At 37.2% G+C, this 15,109-nt stretch overlaps 1 non-coding gene across 1 annotated transcript; it reads left to right on the plus strand.

Annotated features, from left to right (window-relative positions):
* The first annotated feature begins 325 nt into the window (after window positions 1-325).
* LOC111753896 (U6 spliceosomal RNA) lies at window positions 326-435 on the plus strand. Its single transcript, XR_002788665.1, has one exon. It is a non-coding gene; the product is annotated as a U6 spliceosomal RNA (small nuclear RNA).
* Window positions 436-15,109: the final 14,674 nt, after the last annotated feature.

Raw genomic sequence — 15,109 nt, forward strand, 5'->3', positions numbered from 1 at the left:
TGCAGTATTTTGAAATGTGGAAGTATCAGAGAAAACAGACAAATGGTTAGTATTGCAAACAGCAGCATTTGCTTCTGAAGTACAATATTTTCATTTTGGTATATAAAGTGTAATGCATACATTTTCTACAATATTAGTCTAAAATCAGTATTTTAAAGACGAGTACTACTAAATGGAATTTTTATCAAGAAATGCTCCATTCAATTACAATGATTTTATTCCTAAAATTAGTATGAACTTATTTTTATGTACAGAAATATTCAACTCTACATTTAGGAAAATATCAACTCTAAAAATTATTTTGGATATTTTTACAAAAGAATGTATAGTTCTTGCTTCAATACTACATATATTAAAATTAGAATGACAGACAGAAGATCAGCATGGCTCCAAGGCAAGGATGACATGAAAATTCATGAAGCATTCTGTATTTTTAGAAATTTAGAGAAGATTTAATGCCACTATTCCTCAAACTCTTTAATGATTAAAAGGAAAACAATACTTGCAAAGTTATTCTGGGAAGCAAATATCACCCTGATACCAAAAATAGAGAAGAATCCAGCCCAAAAAAAGAGAACCATAGCCTATCTTCCTAATGAACACAGATGTAAAAATTCTCAATGATACTTGCAAACAGAATGTAACCAATCATAAAAAAGATTATTTACCATGATCAAGTGGGATTCATTAAAAGGATGTGGGAATGGTTCAATATACACAGATCAATAAATGTAACATTATATAAACTGAGCCAAGAACAAAAATCAGATGGTCATCTCATCAGGTGCAGAAAAAGCATTTGACAAAGTCCAATTCATATTCATGTTAAAATTCCTACACAAAATTGGAATAGATGACCTTTTTCTCAATCTGATAAAAACCATCTATGACAAACCAACAGCCAACATCATACTAAAGGGACAAAAACTGAAAGCTTTCACTTTAAAACCAGGAAGAAGACAAGATAATCCCAGTATCATCACTTCTATTCAATATAATTCTGGACATATTAGCCAGAGCAATTAGACAATAGAAAAAAAAATAAAAGGAATGTAGAAACAAAAGGAAGAAGTTAAATTATCATTATTTGAGAAGACATGACACATGACATAAAAGGCTCCAAAAACTCCACCAAAAGACTTCTGTATTTAATAAGCAAATTCAGTAGCGTAACTGGTTACAAAATCAACACTCAAAGCTCAATAGCATTCCTGTACACAAATAACAAACTCTCTAATACAGACATTAAAGAAATTGCCCTTTTTACAAAAGCATCCAAAAAATGAAATATTTAGGAATCAATATAACAAAGTAAATAAAAAACACAGTACTCTGCCAAAGGAGGTCAAAGAGGATATCAGAAAATGGAAAGATATCCCTTGTTCTTGAGTAAGAAAAACTAACAGTGAAAATGACCATTCTCCCAAAATTGTTACACAGATCTAATGCAATCTGAATCATAATACCAATAGTAAGTATACTTCATAGAATTAGGGAAAACATGCCTAAAATTAACTTGAAACCAAGAGATCTAGAATATCAAAAGCAATTCTAGGTGACAAATGCAAGGCAGGAGGAATCACAACTCTGATTGAAATAATGTTATAAAGCTACCCTGCCAAAAATAGCATAGTATCAGAAAGAAGAAAAAGAAAAAAAATAGACCTGAGGATCAAAAGGATAGATAATAAGATTCAAAAACAACTTCAAATACACACACCCACTATATCTTTGACAAAGGGACCAAACACCTTCACTGGAAGAAAGACAGGCTCTTTAATATGAGGTACAGGGAAAACTGACTTTCCACATGCCAAAGACTAACACTAGACTGCTGTCTCTCACCATGCACTAAACAAAAATCAAAATGGATCAAATATCTAAATATTAAAATAGAAACACTAAATCTGCTGGAAGAGAGAATAAGCAGAACTCTTGAACCACCAGTGTAAGCAAAGACCTTATGAACAAAACCTTGACTGCGTAGCAAATATTACAATGAATAGACAACTTAGATCTTATTAAAAAGCTTTTGCATGGCAAGGGAAACCACTAACAAAGTGAAGAGACAATCCACAGAGTTGGAAAAAATTTTGCCAACTATTCATCGGGACTAATATGTGAAGTATATAAACAACTCAAAAAAATCATACCTTCAAATTTAAAGACCCAGTCCTAAAATGGGCATCTGAAATGAATACATACTTGTCAAGATAAAGAAGTAGAAATGCCAAATAAGTCCATGAAAAAATGTTCAGCTTTTAAGAGATGCAAATTTTTAAAATGCTGATATTACGTCTCACCCCAGAAAAAATGTCTATTATGAAAACATCAACCAATAATAAATGCTGCAGGGCTGTGAGGGAAAATGAACTTTTCTCAGCTGTTGATAGGAGTGCAGACTGGATGGAAATCAGTGTGGAGATTCCTCAAAAAACTAAACAAGAGGTCTATTTGGCCAAACTATTCACCTTCTTGATATCTTCCTGAAAGAATTAAAAATATCATACCACAGCATTATATGTGCACCCATCTATATAGAAACTAGTAATAGCAAAATCTTGAAACAACCCAGATGCCCATCAACTGATGAATGGATAAAGAAGACATGGCTTTTCTGTAGAATGGAGTACTATTCATCTATAGAAAGGATAAGCTTGAGAAATTTCTAGGTAAATGGATTCACCTTGTGAATATACTGTTAGGTGAAATAAATTGGAAGTGAAATAATAGGACAGGATGGAAAGGAAGAAATGGAAAAGAAAAGGAGGAAAAAATGGAAACAAAGTTTTTGTCTATAAGAAGGGGAGGAAGGGTTAAAGAGAGGGAAGGAGAATGGGAAAAAAAGAATCAAGATCTATCATGTACAGGTACAAATTCCCTATGATGAATGTGATCACTATGTATATCTAAATTGTACCAATAAAGTTAATTAAAACAGTGTATAATCTTACATCATCTAGTTTCCTTCAAAAATATAAATGATCTGATCGATTTAATCTGTTCATAATAAAAATTCTAGTAGACATAAAATTTTAAGTTTATACCTCTGAAATATGAAGCATGGTGGTAATTTTTTAAAAATTACTTCTTCTCTTTGCCTGTCAGAAGCACAGCCAAAACCTTAACCTGACTCAGAAAATTTCATCCACTATTATTTCACAAGTATTAGAATACTAGAATTTTAGCTTTGAAAGGAGTACACAAAAGCATCTTTAATAAAATCTATAACAAAGAGAATTGAATTAATTTAATATTATCCTTCTATCCAGGAAGGGTACTTTTAATGACAACAATGATAATAGCATACCATGCAAGGAATTAAAGATTTTATTTAAGATGTACATTTTATTCTCTGTCCAATTTGGTAAGGAGCTGGACTCTATTTCTCTGAACCAAGTCTCTTATCCTTTCCTATCTCTTTTCTGTTCCAACAATGAATGAAATATTTCATCTGCCTGCATAGTATCATGAAATTGTGAATCTCAATTCACTTTGAATAAAATCTACCAACTGAAGGAGCAGAAGAGCTTTAACTATCTTGTGTTTCAATAAGAACGTACCATAGAGTTGCATATTCAGCAAGAACAAAACAAAATTTTGTATTCACATCACATAGGTCAAAGCACACAATTTCTTTCAATGGAAGCTCTTCCAGAGCCTTAGTTTTACACATTTTAAAGTCCTTGTACACATTGGATAATCACTGATACAACATCAAATTATATCATAAAAAATGGATATAGAAAGAACGTTTTCTTTCCTCTTTAAATTTCTTATATAAATATCTTTCAACCACATAATATGGTCTAATTTGTATATATCATACCTCTTAGATTCTCACATAATACCTGATGTATATGATGTATTAAGCCTCATATACCTAATGTATAATACCTAATGTATATGAGGTATAAGAGTTCAACAAAAATTTTTGCTTGTTCATTTGTAAAATATTTATTCAGCAAATATTGTGTGGCATCCTCTGAGCCAGACAGCAGGAATACAGCAATCAAAGATACATAGTGTTTACCCCCTTGGAATTTACAATCTAAAAGACGATAATAAGATTCCCAGTAAGAATGGCTATCATCAAAAAAAACCCATCCACTAACAAATGTTGCAGGGCTGTGGGGAAAAAAGAACCCTTCTCCACTGTTGGTGGGAATGCAGACTGGTGCAACCACTATGGATATCATAGTTTCCTCAAGAAACTAGGTTTGGAGGTCTGATTTGATCTAGTTATTCCTCTTCTGGATATTTTCTCAGTAGAATTAAAAACATACTACAGTGATATATGTGTATCCATGTTTATAGCAGCACAGTTTGTAATAGCTAAATCTTAGAAATTACCCAAATGCCTGTCAACCTAGGAATGAATAAAAAGATGTAGAATTTTTCATAAAATAGAGTACTACTCTGTTGGAAAGAAGGATAAACTTGAGACATTTATAGGAAAATGGCTGCAACTTGAGACCATACTTGTAAGTGAAATAAATCAGACTTGAATGTGTATACATCATACTGTCTCCCTAGTATAAAAACCTGAAAGAATAAGTAAGATAAAAAACGTATAATAGATATTGTGAAATGGGAAGAAACTTCAAAAGGAATGAGAAACTGGAGTGTGGGAAAGGAGAAAATAGGAAGAGAAAAGGAAACTATATAATATATACATATATATACACTCATATATATACATGAGTGTAAAGCAAATATTTTTAACAATCACTTACCAAATATTCATTGAACACTCATTATAAGGCAGGAACAAGTAAGTATTCAAGTATATCTGCCCTTAAACTGTGAGCAACGTTCTGAATAAAGTAAACAAGGCTTTATGACTGGGTACACCCAGTCACTGTAACAGGTCTTTTTAAATTCAATCAGGAAGTACATAGTGTAGTCTAATGCATTTCAGAGGTCTTGACTGGTCCCATCTCTCAGGTATGCATTCTCCTGCTGCATCCCATGCTCCTGTCCAACGACCTCCCTTTCTATCACACCCAAGCATCCTTTGCCACCTCCAGGTCTCCAGGACTGCTGCTTCCAATGGTCTGGTTCTCTGCAGTGAAGTTGATCCCATCATCATGAAAACTAAATTCAGACATGCAAGTCAGCTAAGAAAATCTTGGTTTTAAGCATATTTTTAAATTTTTGATTATCAGGTGTGTGTATGACAGAACTATATACACACATTTATATTATATATATATTATACATAATTTCCTTGATAAACCTTTTCCAAAGTCAATATCAAAGGCAGTCACAGAAAAATAAAACTATCTACACTGTTTTACGTGATTGCTTGGAAAAGTGACTCGCTCAGCTTTAAGATATATCTAGTCCAATGAAGGAGAGGGTGGACCGAGGGCAGTGCCTTACAGATATAAAATATGATTCTAAAGTGAGCTAAATTGCTTCTAATAAAGACCTCTACTAATAACTCTCCAGATTTGATGGATCACATCACTGGGGCAAATAAAGAGATGTTCTTGTGAATCAAACGTGGTGGTTCTTCTTTCTCAAGGTTCAAAACGCAGGAACCCAGCCCACCTTACCTACCTGCATCTCCCAACCCATTTGTAAGAGGGAAAGGAGCCTTTGGGCCTCCAAAACAATTAGAGCTGTGTCTGCTATTTCAGGAAGTAAGGTCTGCCTGTGAAAGCTGGCAACTATGCCAATTCCCTCTCACCAGCCAAATGCTGGCAAAGGGGAACTGAGCTAGGACGTTCCATGCTAGAGGACAAACCGCCAACGCAAAGCAAAGCAAACTTTGAACCTGCCCTGTTTATTCACCCTCACCTGGCCTCCAGTCTCACTGCAAGGCCTTAGAGCCCAAAAATATTAAACAGGAAGAGGCACACAATGAGATAAGCCCACTATTTCATGTGTACATGATGATGGGCCGGAAGGGTGCGTCGTTTCTTTGAGCTCATCTCACATGCAGCCAGCTGAATATAAATTTCCCTCTATCTCATCAAGCTCTCACTGTTTGGCCTCCTCTGACTGATATTGGCTCATCATACTTAATCTAGGGTGAAATTTCCTCGTCTGAGCTAAATTACTCGCAGCCATCAAGGGAAGCGATATTTATTTTTCGTGGGGCTAATGACCTGTCCCCCAGACCCACCCACTGATGGTTATTTACTGGGGCCCAGATGCTTGAGCTCAAAATGAGTGCTAATGTCAGCAGGTGCCATCCCTCATTCAGCTCAGTGATTGAATTGGAGCGATCCCATTGACATTGACTCTGTGACTTTTAAGGCCATTACCCTCAGCCAGAGATGAACCTCTCATCATGGCGATGACAGTGACAGCTGATTAGCGACAAATTACAAGCAGGAAGGTGCAGAGGCTTTATTGGGTAGGGCAGGACCAGTGAAAAGGGTGAGAGGTGTGGGGAGAAGGGGGCAGGAGGAAAAGAGAGACATGTGAGGAGGGAGGAAGGAAGGAGAGGGAAAACACACATTCCTTCTCTTCTCAGTGATTTTTTTAATCAGTTCTTCACTGTGGCTGACATCTTTTACATCTATTTTTTATATATAGAAACTCAGAGATTCACCTCTCTAAAGACTCTTGTGGTTCAATACATAAACTTTGAATAGGCAGAACTCATATCTAATAAATTTAGGCTATAAAAACAAAGTAAGATTTTATAAAACAAAGGGCCAAAGACTCTTTAAACAGAGAAAACTGTTTTCTGTCTTTTGTGTTTCTAATTACACCAAGTAAGAGAAAGTTTTTAGAGCTTATTTTTCAAATGATTGTCATTGCCAGATTGCTTGAATGGAATGTGGGGTAAGTCAAAGCAAAGTTCTGCTCTTCAATTAAAGCTCATTTAAAAAGCCATTAAGTTCTTTCAACTGTCTGTCCACTAGTCTTTAAATCAAAGCTTTTTTGAAATTTAAACTTAAATATAAGAATTATGTTTTCTCCTTAAGTTATTTCCTGAAATTGAATGCAGTGTTTCTTTGTTCTTTGCTAACAGGATATGAATTGGCATGGGGTGAGTTTTAGTTATTCACATGATTTCAAAGCTTTACATACTGAACATGAGCATGTGATTGAGAATTACAGGCAACTTGGGATTTTGCAAGACAGAACTTGAAGTCATCAAACACCACTGATTTTTGTGTCCTGCATGCTTGTTAGGAAGTAGCAGTTAGACAAACACCCACGTTCACGTTCGGGGCACCACAAAAAACAGTCTGAGAAATGGACTCACACAGGAGACCGCCTGGCCAGCCTTCTTGTTCTCAGTCACCACGTGGCCACTGACCAAAAGGTGACAAGGGTAACAGACAGTTCATTGAGAACACCATCACCACACCCACTCTCCAATGCAATGCAAGGTCCTGTGAAAAAAATCAGGGGAAAATGATAATGCCACCTACTGACCTTCACAGTAATCTCTTCCCCTCTCCACTCTTCTTCCTCTGCAACTGTGGTCTTCAATTTCACACAATACTTTCTTAGAATGACTTCGCTCTATCTGGGGGTTACTCTCCACATATCTGAGAGCAAATGTAACTAAACAGTTTTTGTCAAACATATGACCAAATGTAATACCTCTTATAACACACCATCCTGTGTAGGGAAGCTAGTGAAAACCTTTACAGATTGGAGAAAGGACGTGGGTGTGCTGGAGCCTACCCCACCTGCTCAGTAGCTTCTAAGCTCATCTCTTCCAGCTCAGTGAGGTCAGACTGGACGCTTAAAACTGGACTGCATGAGAATCTTGACACCATGGAAACTGGCAAATCCTGCGTGTCAAGATGTGTCTGCTGTTGTTTTATTTTGTGTTGTTTTCCCAGAGAACCAGCTGTTGAACATTTCCAGGACACCTCTGAGCATAACGCTGTCTGTTGTTTGGAAACACATTTGAATGTGGGCAAGGCTGGCATGGCCCTAGGATATTGAGGTGGGTAAGCAGAGAGAAACGGCCTTGTCTTCTGCTTTTCTATCTTCTTATTGATAATTCTTCATCAATTCATTCTAATAATGATTGTCCTTTAATAAAAGGTAAAATCTATTTATAGTAGTGTTAGTATGTCTCATTTTTTTTTTTTTTTTGTCTTTTTCCTTTTTACCGGTACCAGGGATCGAAATCATGACTGCCTGCTTGCAAGGCAGGCGCTTATGCCGCTGAGCTAAATCCCCAGCCCCAGTATGTCTCATATTTGAAAGATGTATTTCATACTAAAATGGGAATGTTAAATGTATTCAAATGGATAACACTTGAGCTATCCCTACGTGACACTGAAAATGAACAGGTCCACTAATCTTTTTGAAGTGACATGAAGTAATAACAAGATTCATAGTAAATCATAGAAAACTTTAAAGCTTGATGTAAACAGTAACTATTACTTCCCATTACTGAAGGCACTCAAAATTATCTTGTTCTTCTGTATACATGTGCCCCCTATCCATGCCCATGGATTCAACTGCCACACTTATGCAGATGACACAACCCCTCTCCAGCCATGTCCACCTGCCTGCCGGACAGCTCTAGTTGCTTGTCCCACAGCACCTGACACTCATCACACCCAGTCTACACACCTTCATCACAAACCTGAGGCCCAAAGATGGCCAGACCACACCCACACACACACACACACCCTCCAGCACTACCCAAGAAATCATTCTTAATGCTTCCTTAGTCCTCACTCTCAATTGCTACACCCAGTGAACAATGGAACCCTACAGATCTTACCCTCCTGATGTTCCTTTAGTCCACCCACTTCCCTCACCAGAAGCTCCCACCCTAATTTGAAGCACTGTCACATCCCACTCTGATTATTCCACAACTGGCAGGATTCTCAGCCTGAAGACTTGTAGTCCTCCACCCCCATTAGGTTCTCCACTCAGCAGTCACAGCAGTATCTCTAGACTATAAGCTTGACTAGGTCATTCTACTATTCAAAGTTCAAACCTGGGACATGAGCTGCAAACCATGGAAGACTTGTTTCCTGCTTTCCTTTGTGTACTCCATCCCCAACATTCTCCATGGCACACAATGGTTCAGCTACCCGGGATGTCCTTCAAGAATTTCATTGTCTCTTGCTCTCCCTTGCCCTTTGGCTTTCCAGCATGTTACTTCTCATGTCACTCCCAAAACTTTATTGGTCCCTACTCATCCAATGAATGTAAGATTAGCCATTACTAGCTTTCCTTGAGCTCACAAGAATAACTAGTTCAATGTTCCTCTTTCTTTGATACACTTTCTAGAGCCTAAAACCACACTTCCCACAACTACATTCTGATAACCAATCTCCCTGTTTTTCTCAGTGACACATAAATTGTTTCACTATTATATTCTCTACTTCTTACAAGTTCTGTGCACATAATATTCAATAAGTATTTATTCATTAATCACCTATGTGAGCAAAATGGATTAAAATTAATGAGTCCTCGTGCCTAGGAAAATGTTGTCAAATCCCAAAATGAGAGATCTATGCCTTCAAGACAGATATCAGTACATCAAACAAATATTACTTCATACTAATAATGAAGAAATGCAGACTATGAAAATATATATCATAAGCATTCTTGTGCATTTTTCCTCATAAAACCTTTTTCTTCATATATTCCTATCTTTAACTAACTTCACAGGGGCTATGCCCTCACGTTTACTCAAGTGGAACAAATTTCTCCATAGGGCTTAACCAACATAGTGTTTAAGTTGCCTATATCTTGATTCAATTTTTTGCTGCCTTCCACATTCTGATTTGACTCTGTGTCCAGATATCTCTATCTTATCTTGATTACTCTTGCCTATGCACAACTCATGATCACCTGCTGGATATTTTTCTCAAAAAGACAAAACAAATTGCTTTGTAGATAAAGCAAATATCAAAAGTTCACTTAGAGAGAGAGAGAGGCAGACAGACCAAGTTCTGGGAAATCAAAATTGTAGGTAATATTTATAACTAAGGTAACTTGGAACGCAATGCCAAGGATATAAGCAAAGTAACGTACTGCACCTACAAAGGCAAAGCTGTAAAAAAGAAATAAGCAAAGTTCAAAGGGTCACCAAAACAGATGTGTCAGAGGCATCTCTCCAAATCCAGTTATGGAAGCAGAGAAAATAAAAGCAGGAGAAAAAGAACCAGGAGCAAGGCACAGGCAGCTTCCAGGCAGTGTGCCAGAGTGTGCATTTGCATAAGCCACCAGAAAACACTGGCAGTATGAGTCAGTCCAGCTCAAGTGCATGGAAAATTGTATGGTATTAATGACTACTTCTTAGCAGTGTGACCCTGAGCAAGCTACTCTCTCTCTCTAAACCTGTCTCTGCACACACACACATACACACACACACACACACACACACACACATGCACACACGCACAAAGGAATCAATCATCATATTTACCTAATAGGTTTATTGTAAGAGCTGAGACAATACGCATACAGCACTTGTTCAGCTGAAGACTTGTCAGAAGAGTTCCTAGCCCTACCGTATGGCCCTGGGTTTGGCAGGTCAATGGTCAACACTCTGTCCTCCCTTCTGAGTTTGGAACTAACAGAGAAATGGATGCAAAATACAGACAGATGGAGATCAAATGTCAATTGTGTTACTGGTAAAGTTGGGCTGGAGAACATGGGTGAGGTTTGCAGCCACAAAACTGGCTGACAGTGGCCTGGACCCAAAGCATGCACCTGGTCAAGAGCATCTGAACCACCACAGTCCAAGCTGTGTGCCACAATCAGAGCCCAGCAGGAGGGCTAGGTGCACTGCACCCGCCAGAGAGGCCTAGAACATACCCATTTTCTTCTGAAGTAGAGGTCAGCAGAGTTATGATTAAGTTCCTTCCTAGAATCAGAGGAGTGGGGAGAAATGTTTCACCTGGAATGGCTGCAGCCACCATGCCCTAAAATGTGCTTCACTCTAACCTCAGAATACACATTCATTTACTCTATAGAAATACAGACATCATTGGTCCAGCTTTGTTTTCTTGAAAGGAAGCCTTACTAAACTGTTTAATTATACACCACAGAGAGAGACACAAAACAGTGGCTTCAGCATATCTTTGTCCCTGTAAGCGTTTCTTCCTTACCCTTTTTACATGTGGGCTTAGCTACCAACTGTTGCACTCCAGCTCTCCAAAAAAATTCAAATTGCCTAAAAATAGGTCCATCCACATAATGATATCTATGTCCTCTCTACTATCTTTACAAAAGAATTCCAGAAACAGTCTGAATTTTGCCAGCTCTGTCCTGCTACAGTCTTACACATTCTACATCTTTCTTCAGTTAAAATGAGCCCTCAAGCCTAGTATTCACAAATAAAGTCTTGGTCAAATGGTGTTCTGGGCTTTTCTTTCTCACTGCTATTCTCTGTGGGAGCATTGAACCAGATTCAAGGGCTCAAACTGGCCCATGTTGTAGTGTCACTAAGATGTGTTCAAATAAATGTGGCGTGAGAATCTATCAAACCAAGGAAGGCATTTTAGATTCCTAAGGCCAAAGGGGGCTCCTGGCTTTACAAATAAGCTGAATTTTCTCAAATGGCCCTCACAGTCTGCACCTATTAACAGACTACTTAATTGCTGTCTTCTCAGCAAATTCAGTTTAATCTATCAACCTCAATGCAATTTTAAGCTTGACATGGCAAAATTATGTATGTTAGAGAATGCACAAAAAATAAACTCCAGGATAATGAATGAAAACATAAATTTACTTCACAAAATCAGCATAGTCCATTTACCCACAGTACTCATCTGTTCAAATAAGTCAAAATATTATTTTCTTGCAACCCATTTTGTGTAGTAAAAATCAAATGGTAGAAAATGACAATGGCAGTGCATTTTGTGGTGCTTCAGATGGTCATGCAGCCAACCTGTCCCTGAGCCTCTGTGTCCAGCTTGTTGAAAGCTAAAGCAGTAGTACTGTCAGGGAACAGGAAAGAGAATGAGCACCCAGGAGGGTCCCTTCCACATTGGTAGGCTTGAGAGTCTGAGTATGTACACAAGATAATGTTCTCCTCACCATTCTGACTGGTCAATTTGGATGACATATTTTGGGCATCTCTGCTGATTCCATGACTGCAACTTGTACACCGTCCACAAATCCCCATCTGCAGCTACAGATGGTCCACAGTTTTTTTTTTTCCAGCATTTATAACAGCTCTTGAGGTGGAGGAGGGGAGAATGGAGGTTTCCTAGCCAGGCTGCCCTAGTCAGGTGAGTGTTCACTCCTGCTGAACCACAGTGCATCCAAATCAAAGATTTACAAGGCTGTGCTCACACTAACAGTGTCTCGAGAATCATGCAGCAGACGCACACAAACACCAGAAAATCATCTTTCCTTCACCACGTATTACTGAGCTTTAGAAACTGTTGACCGAGGGGATCCTTTCCTTTAGAATCATTTAGGATCTGTGCACTGTAGACCTGCGTTCCACAACCCAGCAGCTATTGTTTATGGTAACTGGTGATATAATGTGGCAAAGGTAGTTCCTACCTCAAACCAGGCACACCCAACGTGTTCAGTAGCCACATGTGGATACTGACTTCTATTAGCACAAAAATTTCCAAGGAAAATGGTTTTACCAACAGTGGGTATTTCTGCCATAATTTTTGTTGGGTCCTTTCAAATTGTTCAGTTTTTATTCCTGTCTGACAAATATTCTACAAGATATTTTTAATGAAAGGATCAGTAGCTCCATTTGCAAGGTATACATAGTAATTCATCTAACATATCTTGAAAACCTGATGACCCACTGCATCTGGACAATTAAGTGACTGAAGAGTGAATCTGAGGCTCTTATTTCCTCTGCAAACTGAGAGAACATATAGATTTGGGACAACTGCATGGCTCCAGTAGCTGTCTACCTTGTGGTCTGAATGATTTGCATTCACAAACAGCTCACTAGGAAGGACTTCTTGATCCATTTTACTCAATGAATATAATATTCACCAGAACGCTAAGTCATGCCCATCCTAACCCTCACAATAGCTCTGAAACAGGAATTTTTTTAAAATCCACATCTTCACTGTATGTGTGAAAAAAAATTAGTATTTAGAGGGATTAAGGAACTTGCCAAACTAATTCAGCAGAATCAAGACACAACCAGGTCTATCTGACAACCAGCTCTTTGACCCTAACTACAAAAATGCTAGACTTTTTTTTTTTTCGGAGTTAGGTACTTACGAAAGATCATGAGAGCTCATCCAAAGAATTAGTAAGCACAACCTGTACTACGATCTCTTAAACTCACCATGTGTTCAGGAAAACACACTCTGGTAGCTACACCAAATACTAGCTCCCAACCCTAGCTTTTAACTATACAAAAAATAGTGAGTAAAAAAGATAAACTGCCTTTTAATCCAGGATAAAAGAAATAAATTTTCTTTTAATCCAGAGAAATCCTTAATCACTCAACTGGTACTGCAAATGACAGTAACTTATGTTCAAAATTACATCAGGGGCTCAGGGCAGAGTACTTGCCTCACATGTGTGAGACCCTGGGGTCTATTCCCAGCATCTCTCTCTGTCTCTCTCTCTCTCTCTCTTTGACTGAGTTTGTCAAACAAGGCTTATAGTGTTTATCTTCTGTTCGCAGTTCTCTCTTGTACTTTCTTCTTTTAATAAAGTAGTATTATCAGTATTGAAATGTATGTCAGAAAGCCTAACATATATATTAGGAAATGGCTGATATAAAACTCTGCCATTTTTCTATCAAAGATTTAGTTGTGTGTTTTTTCACAAGAAAACTGACTCACTTTGGTGTCATTACCGAATGTCCTTTCTGCCAACTGCTGTACTTTCTGTTTTGTGCCAGTTGGCCACTGTCTTCCATAGCTGAGGCAGGTGCATTTAAGCAGTGAAAGAAGCATAATGAGATGGAAAAACCTGCTGGAATGTCTTAAAATCAGGGGATTTGTGTACCTGCGCATACACACCAAAGAAACTATGATAGACCTTTTTTTGAAAAGATACAGGGCTGGGGATGTAGCTCAGTGGCACAAGCACCTGCCTGGCAAGCACAAAGTCCTGAGTTCAATTCCTGGTACTGAAAAAAAGATACAGAGATTATGTCAACCAAAAATTACTCTATATAATCAAAACTTCAGAGAAAAATCTCTGAAAAACTGACCTAGTTTTAATGATTAGGCATATAGTCATCACATAAAAAATAACAGCATTTTCATTATTGCTCATGTCATTGCCCCTCTTCAAACCTTCTGTAAACAGAACATGGGACAGCTAGGTACAATCATGTATCTTGTACAGTGCACAGTCTTAAGGAGAGATCTCTACTAGGCAAAAGTCATATATTTGAACATCTATTTAAATAGTACAGTAATCAGAATATAACAATTTTCCAACAATACTAGTAAAACTTTGAAGAAGGGGTGCCTTTTAAAGATATATTCAAAGTTGTCAGGAGAGCTAATTGGTAGTTGTACTTAATAATCCGAAAAGAAAGACCTTTAAGATAGAAAAATATTTTTGTTAACATTAAAAATGTTTATAAAAGGTATTTTAAACGTTCATTTTTAAAAATCATTGAAGGACATGTCTTTTTCAGTCACTTTTTTAAAAGTATAACCTATAAAATTGTTTGCTTATTCATCTATTTGTTTATCTAATATTTGTTAGAAATTTATTTTGTGTCTGGCAACATGTTACATACTAGGGTCTTAACAATAATTAAAATTGTGAGTCATTTTAAGTTACTTCACAAATATCAGGCAATACCAATAAAGATATCAACAAAGATTTTTGAGAACTAAATAAGTTTATATGAAAGTTCATGTTTAAAATAAAACATGGAAGCATAAACATGTAAGAATAGCTACTAAATAAAGGAACAAATTTGTTTGAGAGAGTAGGCATTAAACACACTACAGATAACAGAAAACACTGATGTACATGAATAACTAAATAAGCAAATCAGAAAGCCCCAAAATAGACTAAACTAGACAAGATCATTAGTAACATAGGTAACATTTCAAGTTTATGGAAGTAGAAAAACCAGATGCCCATTTGAAGAAAGATAAAACAGGATTTGTATCTCACAACATAATAAACTCAAGCAGACAAGAGATCTAAATACTAAAAAATGAAACCTATACTGATACTAGAAAAAGTAAATGGGAAA

Source organism: Cavia porcellus, unplaced genomic scaffold (assembly GCF_034190915.1).
Source record: "Cavia porcellus strain 051 isolate PalLab524CR breed Dunkin Hartley unplaced genomic scaffold, mCavPor4.1 scaffold_4, whole genome shotgun sequence".
In the NCBI taxonomy this organism is placed as follows: Eukaryota; Metazoa; Chordata; class Mammalia; order Rodentia; family Caviidae; genus Cavia; species Cavia porcellus.